The 12,606-nt window shown below is 42.2% G+C and overlaps 2 protein-coding genes across 3 annotated transcripts in view; one reads left to right on the top strand and one right to left on the bottom strand.

Annotated features, from left to right (window-relative positions):
* The window catches only part of LOC126779134 (probable chitinase 2), a 155,138-nt gene that overhangs the window by 44,898 nt on the left and 97,634 nt on the right, over nt 1-12,606 (bottom strand). The window lies entirely within an intron of this gene.
* The window catches only part of LOC126779087 (probable chitinase 2), a 90,255-nt gene that overhangs the window by 59,130 nt on the left and 18,519 nt on the right, over nt 1-12,606 (top strand). The gene's annotated exons all lie outside the window — the stretch shown is intronic.

Genomic DNA, 12,606 nt, shown 5'->3' with positions numbered 1-12,606 from the left:
AATTAAATAATATTGAAAACATGTAGCCTTATATTAAAGTCAACATGAAACTGTTGATCACGATGAAATAAGATGACATCAGTGTAACCTATGGACTGAATTTTACCTCCAATACCATTTATGATAGTTTCGTCTCTAATTACTTTACTGTTACTGGGTAATGCCTGTTTCTTTATTACAGATAATAATGCTCCCGTATCTACTAACCAAAAATATTTCCTATTGTTAATAAAAAATGATAAATATTTGGCTTTGCCATTTAATGCCAAAATGTTATGTTTCAACACGAAAAAACTGCATTTCACTATTATTATCTGCGTTTACGGATTGATTTTGTTCAAGTTTTTCTGAATAGGTCTACCATGATAATATGTTTGGCCGCGTGGATAATTATTAAAATTTCTTCGATTATTAAAATAACTGGAATTATTTGGCTTACCTGCGTTATTCTGTGGGAAATATGATCTTTGACCGCGAATCTGTGGTCTAGTATGGGAATTAAAATGAGAATGTGACTTACCTCTTCCACGAGTGGAGAAATGCATGACATCCTCACCTCGCGACGAAGATGCAGCTGACAGCTCTTCATCTTTCGCAGCTTGAATCGCCTCGTTTAGGTGTTTGTAGTTGCGTGCTGCAATAATCGTACTTAGTCTTGAATTTCTTAGACCGTCAGAAAAACGTTGTATTGCGAATCGCTCATTAATAGGTTTTAAAATTTCGTATTTTTCAGCATCGCCGTCTGCCTGAGCTATCGTTAAATCTGCAAATAAGTTCTTTATCTCGGTTCCAAACTGTTCTATAGTGCGATATCCTTGAGATACAGTTTGTAGCCGTGATTGTATTGCGGTAGGACTTTTCTTTACCAATAATTTGTTTTTTAAATCCTTAATTAAGGCTTTTGTAGAACTGTATTCAGGTAACATTCGTAATTTAGCATTCTGTGACAGCCTACTTTTTAAAACAAATGTAATTAGTAATTTTTGACCCGATGATGACAACATATCCGAATACATTTCTATAGAGTCAATGATACCTTTAATGCTGTTTTCGTTATTATTCATAACAGGAATTACACTACATGCTGTTTTCAAATCGAACTCCATTTTTAGTTCAGGATTCGAACACGTTTCGCTGTCACTGTCACTACTACTCATATGACATGCAGGCTTAGAACATAAATTGATAATTTGTGAGTGTATTTCATCGCTTATTGAAGCAATGAATGTAAGAGACTTAGGCTTTATTTCTTTAGAAGTAATACATTGGATTATATTCGAACTTTTCTCAAATATTTTCTCAGTTTCCGCTAACTTATTTTTTATAACATTACCTTGATATCTTAACTTTCCCTTCCTAATTAAATATTTTCTTATCAATTTAAGTTCATCTAAACATTTAACTAAATCATCTTCCATTCCCTTATAACAACATATTTATAAAAGAAATACATACCAAGTATATTAACTCACTTACGAGTAGTTACCATGGTAGGGGCTACGACCTGATACATTGCAATATGAAAGTCTTTGTTTACATTATACATACTTAATCGATTAAATAATATTAATAGGATACATTTATTTTACTAGATTCTACACTAATTCGTTAAAAAAAAAAACACCTTAAAGTTTATAAATAGTCATTTTAACAGTTCAAAGTTTATTTCTGAAATGTTATTGGATCACTTTACAAAACACTCACGCACTTTTTATTGATATTAAATATAAACACCTGGTTTTCACGCACTTTCTTCGTAATTCTAATGCCGTCACTTCTCTACTGGTTGGGTATGTCTGTCGCGGGTGAATGACCGTCTTAAGTTGTTTTGCGTGATCTCATCCGATATCCAATTTTTATGGCATTTTTTGTACTTTTTATAAATAAAGTACAGTGCTGCAATGCCCAGTAGCACACAAATAACCAATAAAACTATGCTGATTGTAGACAGATGCATTCGTATTTCTTCAACTTGTGCCTGGTTCGAGCCTGCGGCGTTTTGATTTCCAAATACTGTTTCTTTCTCAACACTGGATCGGCACATAGTTAGATTTTTTTTTTTAGTAAAACAGTAACGAAGAATAAACTTAAATTTCTACATATTGCTTTAATTTGAACTTATATCCAATTCTTCAACTCATCGTCCGATTTTGGAGCTGCAACACTATACTGCGATCAAATTCGCGTCGCGCGCCCCAAATATGGCAGGGTCGCCATGAGGGGACTTATGTTATTGAAATGAGTGTATTTGGTAGAAGATGATTTATTACTGAATAATTAATGCAACGATCTTAATATTTATACGCCATCTGACTTACATACTACTTATTATACTACAGTACGTTAACAGCCTTAAAACGTACGATACACTTATTTGGTACACCGGCACGGATAGTTGTCGATGGCGGGCGCGAATTTATAGGAGACTTCAAAAATTATTGCGAACAATACAACATAAACATACATACAATAGCGCCAGGAGTAAGCCGAGCCAACGGGCAAGTGGAACGGGTCATGGGCGTGCTAAAGAACGCCCTTATTATGATAAGAAAATATGAAACCGAATTATGGCATACAGCTATAGACAGCCTACAGTTAGCTCTAAATTGTACCCCGCATCGCACTACAGGTACTGCACCGCTTACTCTACTCACTCGTCGAAAACACTGCGTCCCGCCCGAACTCATAAGTCTGGTAAACATAGAAGAGCAAAGCGTCGATATTGACCGATTATATCAGCATGTAACTCAGAAAATGATAGTAGCTGCTAAAAAAGAAAAAGAACGCTTTGACAAAAACAAAGCAAGGATTCACAGATATCAAAGAGGTGATTACGTATTAATTAAAAATAACCCTCGTAGTCAAACGTGCCTTGATTTAAAATTCAGTGAACCGCACGAGGTTTGCCGAGTTCTAGATAACGATCGCTACATAGTAAAAAAGGTGGTAGGACAAGGCCGGCCGAGAAAAGTAGCCCACGACCACCTTCGCCGAGCACCGCAACCGGGTCAGCAGGCAACCGTATCGGCGGACACAAATGACAGTGACGCGAGCGCATCTGATGACCTCCAACAGCACACTGCTAGACCAGAAGCCGCCAGCCACGAGCCACAAGCTTCCACATTACACGAGAATGCCCTAGACAAAACAGCCGACTAGCTCCACCACAATTAACCGGTAAGAAGTATTTAGCCCTTTGTTTATATTTAATTGAATTGTAATAAAACGTCAATACCTAATGAGACGTAATTGTTAACATAATGCGATGCTACAATAGTTAAACATGAACACCATCATAAATATTACTGTTAAAACCTGCTTTACGTCCTTACTACATGAATATTTTTCAGAGCCTCTGGGGACCACGGTCATAAAAATAAGGCCTAGACCCCAGCATCAACCTTACCCTATTCCTTTAGAGCCTCTGTGTACCACGGCACACAGGACCGCCCAGAGCACAGCATCAACCCAATTGTTTCAGAGCCTCTGGGGACCACGGTTATAAAATAAGGCCTAGACCCCAGCATCACCCTTTCACTATTTCTTTAGAGCCTCTGTGTACCACGGCGCACAGGACCGCCCAGAGCACAGCATCAACCTTTCCACCTTAATAAAAATATATTGTTGGCGTATTGAGACGTACAACGATAAAAAAAAAAAAAAACAAAAAAATTGACTACAACTACAAATGACATAACTGTTAATATGACTAAAAACTAAATTGCTGACGTAGTGAGACGTTCAGTAATACCAATGACAGATAAATCCTAATATAATAATTCATGTATTTATCGCTAATGTAACGAGACGTGAAGCAGTTTCACAAATTATTAATTATAATAATTCAACATGAATACTTAAATTTGTTACTAATAACGTATCACAGATACGCTTTTCAAATTACTAATATTTCTTGTTAGAGGTGTGAACAAGTGCCGAGCACGCACTGTTCATCAGAATGGCCGTATCGGCGCAAACATGAGTTTATGTCGCGCTTGCTATAATTAAAACAATTTAAAACATAGTTATTTAAGCTTTAATAGTTTTGTAATCATTATTATTGTAATGTATGTAATTATCTAGTTGATTATAAACACATATCTATGTGTTTGATGATTTTGTGAGTTGTGTATGCGTGAATCGTCATAAGTGTTAATAGTTTAATATTAGTTTACATATTTAACTTTATTACAGTTCTAAAATCATTTCATATTTTTAGACAATTATAGAAGTCATTATTTACATATGGTTATAACAATGATTTATGTTATTAATCGAGTTGACTATTTATTTGTAATTCTGTCATCTAATCCTAGATGGCGCTCAAACGCCATCTAGGAGTGGTAAATAAGAAGTGTTTAATATATATATATTTTTTTTTTTTCAGCCTTTTGCCGTCCATTGCTGGACGAAAGCCTCCCCCATAGAACGCCAACCATCCCGATCTTGGGCAGTACGCATCCATCCCGAACCTGCCACCTTTTTTAAATCGTCGGCCCATCTTGTCACAGGGCGTCCTACACTACGTTTGCCTAAGCGTGGTCTCCACTCCAACACGTGTCGGCTCCATCGAGCCATCAATGCGCCTGGAGACATGACCAGCCCACTTCCACTTCAGCGAGCTAATTCTAAGCGCGATGTCGGTGACTTTAGTTCTCTGGCGAATGTCCTCATTTCGGATTCTATCTGCCAGAGAAACCCCAAGCATCGCGCGTTCCATTGCTCGCTGAGCGACCCTAAATTGGTGGACCAGTCCTACGGTAAGTGTCCACGTTTCGGCACCGTAAGTCATTACAGGTAGGACGCACTGATTGAAGACCCTGGTCTTAAGCGACTGTGGGATCGACGATTCAAAAATATGACGTAACCTCCCGAATGCCCAAACGTATTCTTCTTTTAGCCTCCTTCTCAAAGTTGTGCCGGCCAAGTTGTATAGTTTGGCCCAGGTAGATATATTCCTGCACAACTTCAAGTGGAGAGCCATTTACGACCACTGGTCTCGGGGATACATGACGGTTTGCCATAATTTTGGTCTTTTCAATGTTCATCCCGAGACCTACTTGTCTTGAAGAATCGCTCAGGCTGTTTAGCATCTCTTCCAAATCCTGCAGAGTCTCCGCCATGATGACAATGTCGTCGGCAAATCGCAGATGTGTAATGTGTTGGCCATTTATATTAATGCCGCGTCCGTTCCAATCGAGCGTCTTGAAGACGTCCTCCAATGCATTGGTAAAGAGTTTCGGTGATATTACATCTCCCTGTCTTACCCCGCGATGCAATTGGATTGGTCTTGTGCTCTGATCTTGTACTTGGACGGTCATGGTTGCGGCTTCGTACAAACACTTCACCACCTGGTCATACCGACAGTCAATTAGGCATCTCTGCATGGATTCCAGAACAGCCCAGATCTCGATGGTATCGAAGGCTTTTTCGTAGTCCACAAACGCTAGGCATAGAGGCTGATTATATTCCTCGGTCTTCTGTATTATTTGCCTTAGTGTGTGTATGTGGTCTACGGTACTGAAGCCTTTTCGAAACCCAGCCTGTTCCACGGGTTGGAAGTCATCGAATTTTCGGGCAAGACGATTCGTGATTACCCTCGAAAACAATTTGTAAACATGGCTTAAAAGTGAAATGGGGTGGTAGTTTTTCAGAAGAGCTTTATCGCCCTTCTTGAAAAACAGCACCACCACACTTCTGCTCCATGTCTTCGGTGTTATACCATTGTGGAGGACGGAATTAAAGATGTTAGCCAGCTCTCTCAGAACTGGTGTGCCTCCTGCTTTGAGAAGCTCTGAGGTAATTCCGTCATCTCCTGGAGCCTTGTTGTTTCCAAGTTGCCCGAGAGCAATCCTAATCTCGCCCAAATTGATGTCGGGAAGATCGTCTGATAGATGGCGTGTTAGTCTGGCTCGTGGGTCATCCGCACTGTGGGACTCAGGTGGAGGTACTCGTGATGAGTATAAATCGCCATAGTACTTTTCGACTTCAGCTAGAATCTCTGGTTTTGAGGTGACGGTTGTGCCTTGTATGGTTCTGAGTTTTGTCAGGTGACAACAGGAGGTATGTGACTTTGCAAGAACCTTTGAGCCCCTATTGAGTGCTATAGCATCTTCAATATTCCGGGTATTCGCTCGTCTTGTGTCACGCCTTATTAGTTTTTTAACCTTCCTGTTAAGTGCCTGACACTCAGATGGCGTCATGTTCTGCTGTTCTCGTCTCCTCGTCATCTCGTTCAGAGTTTCGCCTGAGAGCTTCGACTTACGTCCATTGCTCTTTTGTCGAAAGTAATTTTGGCCTATCTCGCGGATGACACGCACCAGACCATTGGTGGCGTCGTCAACGCCCTGCCTGGTTTCCAACATGGCAAATCAGTTCTGTAGTTCCAGCTTTCGCAACCAGCTTCGACCTGAGGCAGAGTTGGTCTAAGAGTCGACTTCATTAACCGCGATCGTTCTATTTTAGTGTTAATATTCAGGGTGCCTTTTACCAGGCGGTGATCACTTCCAGTGTTGATCCTGGAACCTGTTGATCACGGAGACATCCCTAAATATTTGGCGCTTATTGTTTAATATTATAATAAAGGTAACTTTATAATTTAAATAATTAGTAAATATTATAAGACGATTTTAGAAATAACTACTTCTTATTAATTTGTTAATTTAGTACTTGAGAGTTGCCAAATTATTATAAGTGCTATCTATATACGCTAGCGGCGCTAGGTGGGTAGCTCTCAGGTAAAACCCGCGTCGGTAAAAAAAAGGGCGGATGCCAGATTAGAGTAAGGCTGGTTGCGAGAGAGAACGGAACGAGCGGCTCACCGAGGCGGACGTGCTGTGAATAAGTTACGTATTACTTTCTGTTTTCTATTATTTACGATTTGTGTTATTATAAGAAAAACTTATGAAATTAGCTTTATTTCTTCTTTATCATTTTCATATTGTAAATACTTGTGTACTATTTTATTTAGCATAAATAAATAAGTGTGGTTTTGATTAAAACTGTTAATTTACATGTTATAGTTTGTTTTACTGATTGAGATTTAAAACACGTACAAATTATTAGTTTAATATGAGTGAGAGTGGTGAACATGACGTCAGCCATGCTGACGTCATGTTCACTTCGACATCAGAAGTGGGATACATTCCCACTACTGCGATTCCTGGTGCATCAGAAACCGTAAGTACCCAGCCTACATTAATAACTCCCATGAATATTAATACTGAAACTGCGGGTACTTCACAACCTACCGTAACTTGTGAATGTCCCACTGCTGGGCTAAAGGCCTCCTCTCCTCTTTTTGAGGAGAAGGTTTGGAGCTTATTCCACCACGCTGCTCCAATGCGGGTTGGTGGAATTCACATGTGGCAGAACTTCAGTGAAATTAGACACATGCAGGTTTCCTCACGATGTTTTCCTTCACCGTAAAGCACGAGATGAATTATAATAACAAATTAAGCACATGAAAATTCAGTGGTGCTTGCCCGGGTTTGAACCCACGATCATCGGTTAAGATTCACGCGTTCTTACCACAGGGCCATCTCAGCTTTTTACTTCACAACCTGCAAATACTTTTTTTTTTTTTTTTTATATTCGCCGGGAGGGCAAATGACTCTACTACACCTGATGGTAAGTGGTAGTAGAGTCCAAACGCGACGACGGCCAGTACAGACGGGAAAAACGTTCTGCACTAGCCGCCTTCGCCTTGCCGGCCCGCAAGATGCCTCTTCACGCCTCGTTTGAAGGAACCCGGGTTGTAAGAGGAGGGGAACACGTGAGCTGGTAAGGAATTCCATTTTTTGGAAGTGCGACAAAGAAAGGTGTTGCCAAATTTCTTTTTTTGCGATGGAATTGATGTCACAGTTAGGCGGTGACATCGAGAACCAGCTCGCGTGGACTTAAGAAGGAAGGGGGAAGCAGGAATTAGAGAGAATAATTCCTCAGAGCACTCGCCGTGATACAGTCGATAGAAAGCGCTCAGTGCTGCTATCTCACGACGCAATTGTAAAGGTTCAAGGGTGTTTGTGACCTTTACGTCGCCAATAATGCGTACGGCACGTCGCTGCAACCGGTCCAAGGCCTCAAGTAGGTACTTAGCGGAGCCATCCCAAAGGTGCGAGCAATATTCCACGCAAGACCGTACCTGTGTTTTGTACAGCAGGCACAGTTGTTGTGGCGTGAAAGAGCGCCGCACCTTGTTCAGAACTCCGAGTTTCCGTGAAGCTGTTTTTATAACAGCCTCGATGTAATCCCTTGGACTAAGGTCGCAGCGAACGTCAATCCCCAGCATGGCGATTTTGCTTTGCATCACCAGCGGAGTACCACAGAGGGAGGGAAGAGGGGAAAATGTTGACTTTTTCGCCGTGAGAGCGCATACCTGTGTTTTCTTGGCATTAAACTCAACAAGATTATCAGAGCCCCATTTGGCGATGAGGTCTAATGTCTAACGTCTGCATAGCAATGTATGTTCCCAAGAGAGAGCATATCATTGATATGCAAAAGAAAGAGTGGGAGATAGCACAGATCCCTGGGGGACCCCAGCATTCACTACATAGAATTGTGAAGCGCAACCATCTACTAAAACACGAAGGCTACGCTTGTGTAGGAAGCTGGCAATCCAGGTGCATAGCTGAGCAGGCAGACCATATGCCGGTAGCTTGGAGAGAAGACTTCTGTGCCAGACCCTGTCGAAAGCCTTGGAGATATCGAGGCTGACAGCCAACGATTCTCCATGCTTGTCGATAGCTTCACCCCAGAGGTGTGTTACGTACGCTAGAAGATCACCTGTGGACCGTTTTGGTCGAAACCCGTACTGACGATCATTAATTAGACAGTGATCTTCTAGGTAATGGATCAGTTGGTTGTTTAAAATCCGTTCCATCACCTTACAAAGTACTGAGGTGATAGCTATTGGCCGATAATTTGCCGGGTCAGACCGATCCCCTTTTTTGGGAACCGCTTGCACATTAGCTCTTCTCCAAGCCTCCGGCACACTTCCCGAAGAAAGAGAAAGTTGGAACAGGCGCGTTAACATAGGAGACAGCTCCGCTGCGCACTTCTTCAGCACTATGGCTGGTATTCCATCGGGACCGCTAGCTTTCCGTACATCAAGTGATTGCAGCTCCGCACGCACATCGCGTTGCCTGATTTTAATGTCAGGCATCGTATGGCCACATGCAGTTATTGTAGGTGGCAGTGCACTACAATCATCGATGACGGAATTGTCGGCAACACTCGGCAAAGAGTTTAGCCAGGAGATCAGCTTGCTCTTGCGGACTGTGAGCTAGCGAGCCGTCCGGATTTCTGAGCGGTGGCAGCGAAGGTTGGCAGAAATTGTTTTGCACAGACTTGGTCAGACACCAGAAGCTACGGGAGCCCCTAGGACGAAACAAGGTCATGACCAATCTGTACAATGCGCTGTGCATCCGCTCTCGTGTACGCCTTTCTACAGGACTTGGAATTTTTATTATAGTTTGCTTTCAGTGAGTCAATGTTAGATGCCCCGCTAATACAGCCGTTGATCCACTTGCGATATGCCGCCTGTTTAGATGATACAGCATCGGCACATTCACGAGTGAACCAACGGTTACGCGTACTCCTACTGACGAGATCTGAGCTAGGAATGTAGTATTCCATTCCCAGCATGATCTCGCCAGCAACAGCAGCGGCACTAGCTGTCGGGTCATTCCCACTGAAGCAACGTTCCTTCCAAGGGACCGACGCATAGTAATCGCGCATACCGTCCCAATCCGCCGACTTATAGTGCCAAACGCGACGTTTGCATACCGCTAGTGGCGGCAGCTTGGCCTGTGGCGCTCTGGTAGAAATAAGGCTGTGATCCGAAGAGCCAAGAGGAGCCTGAACCACAACCTGATATTCCACCGGGTGAGAAGTCAGTAGAAGGTCCAGTAGAGAAGGTGCTTGCCCATCAATGTCTGGGATCCTGGTGGGCAGATCAACCAGTTGGGTCAAGTCATGTGTGAGAGCAAAAGCATGAGCAGTCCTTCCAGCATGGTCAGTTTTGAGGGCTTTCAACCAGCATTCGTGGTGAGCATTAAAATCCCCCAAAAACACCAATTCCGCGTTAGGAAATTGCTCTTGCGCAGCATCTGCCACCCGACTAAGATGGTCAAATAATCGGCTTGTCTCCAAGTCACCATTGTGGGATCTGTAGAGGCACACGTAGACTCGGCTCTGACGAACCAGGCCCACACGTACCACCAACATGGAGAAGGAGGGGTCCTCCAAGCAGCGCAGTCGGTGACAGCAAACATCCGTCCTGACGAACAAGCATACTCCAGCTTTCGCTTTGAAGGATTCTTCAAGCGTGAAGCCGGGACAATTAAGGTAGCTGGTATCGGCAGGACGGAGTATTTGTGTCTCCGTGAGAAACAACATTGCTGGCCGTGCTGTCTCGAGATGGTGGTGGACAGCGTTGAGGTTAGTGTGGAGTCCTTGGATGTTAGAGAACTCGACCTCAAACAGCGAGGGTATGGTGGGGGTGTGCACCGCTGTACGACCCTTATTTCTGTTTTGTTGCGCCATTTAGGAAAAATACGCCACCTGCACAACCAGTATCCATGAATATTCCTACTGATTTCTTTATGCAAATGATGCACACAATGAAAGAAATGTCTGATCGTCTGTCAACACCATCGTGACCGGAAAAGGTAAAAATTAATGATATTTTTCTACCCTCCTTTGATCCCAACGCTAACATAGGCGTGCGAGAGTGGTGCCAACACATCACTCAAGCTGTTGAGTTGTATAGCTTAAATGATTACGAAGTGCGAATGAAGGTAGGTAGCCTACTCAAAGGACGGGCAAAACTTCTAATAGACAATTGGCTTGTGACCACTTCAACATGGGAGGAACTTCGAATACCCGAATCCAGGTATTCCCGTGATATAGTAAAATTTCGTGAACATAATTATGATTCTAGCAAAGACATACCAGAATATTTATCTAAAGCGTGGGTTCTCTGGAAGCGCATAACTAAAAATAAACTAGACGACGAAAATGCAGTTGAGGCAGTTATCGGTTGTATTAATGACGAACATCTTAGAATAGAACTATTAAATGTTAGAGCAAAATCTGTACCCGAACTAATATCAGTAGCTTCAGCTTTGCGCGTTAAGCGTCCGTGTAGCAATACTAACGTTACGCGACCACCACACAAACGTCTCCGGCTTGACGAAAAATTAACCGCAACTTATTGTCAGATATGCAAAAGAAATAACCATATGACACGCGACTGCAGATTTAAAAGTAATAGCAACCTACAACTAACTAGTAATAATAATGTCGAAAAACCAAAAACCAGTTACGTTGTTCCTAATAAGCCTGTCTGTACTTTTTGTGATAAGGCCGGGCACACATTTGAAACCTATTTTAGACGTGAAAGGACTGTGGTTTCTAACGTGAATTGCGTGGGTAATCCGAAATTAAATTACATGGATGTTATTATCGGTGATTTCACGTTTCCAGCAGTTTTTGATAGCGGGGCTGAGTGCTCAGTTATAACCGAAAAAGTAGCAGCTAAATTACCGGGCAAGAGAATCCGTAGTGTTAATTATCTCCGCGGAATCGGACGAATTCCAGTAATATCATTATTTACATTGACCACTATTTGTGTTATAGATGACGTAAACGTTGAACTTAAATTCTTTGTTGTACCAGATTGTGACATGACTTCAAAAATGTTAATAGGTATGGATTTAATTAATAATTCTTCTCTTAACGTTTTAGTAACTGCATCGGGTGCCAAGTTAGTTCGTCAATGTATATCATGTATCAAATCCCTATCTCTGAACAGTCTATAGAGAAACGGCATTTGTCACGCCTGATGGATTGTACGAATATCTTACAATGCCATTTGGTTTGAGCAATGCGTGCTCTGTATACCAACGATGCATTAATAGAGCACTACAACATCTCTTGGGAAGTGCAGGCATTGCTCAAGTTTACATGGATGACGTCCTGAGTAAATGCATTAACTTTGAAGAGGGAATTTCTCATATAGAATGAATTCTCATGGCACTGGAAAAGGCAGGCTTTTCTATTAATATAGAGAAGTCTGCGTTTTTCAAGCGTTCTATTGAATACCTTGGGAACATAATAACTGACGGAAAAGTTAGACCTAGTCCTCGTAAAGTTCAAGCTCTTTTAAAAGCTCCTGTGCCCACAAGTGTAAAGCAAGTTAGATAGTGTAATGGTCTAGCTGGCTATTTTCGTCGTTTCATTCCCGATTTTTCCTGCATAATGTTACCTTTATACGAGTTAACCAAACAAAACTTTAAATGGGAATGGAACGAGCGTCATGAAGAGGCGCGTAATACTATAATTCAGTATCTGACGTCGGATCCCGTATTGTCAATATTCCAGGAATTATACCCCATTGAGCTACACACCGACGCCAGCAACATCGGATATGGAGCTGTCCCCATCCAGCTGATCGACGGACGCCGGCATGCTGTTGCCTTCATGAGCATGCGCACTACGGACGCTGAGAGCCGGTACCATTCATACGAGCTCGAAACGCTCGCAGTGGTGAGAGCTATCAAACATTTCCGCCAGTATTTGTACGGCCGTAATTTCACAGTGGTT

Source organism: Nymphalis io, chromosome 28 (genome assembly GCF_905147045.1).
Source record: "Nymphalis io chromosome 28, ilAglIoxx1.1, whole genome shotgun sequence".
In the NCBI taxonomy this organism is placed as follows: domain Eukaryota; kingdom Metazoa; phylum Arthropoda; class Insecta; order Lepidoptera; family Nymphalidae; genus Nymphalis; species Nymphalis io.
This window is presented reverse-complemented; position numbering and strand designations above follow the sequence as displayed.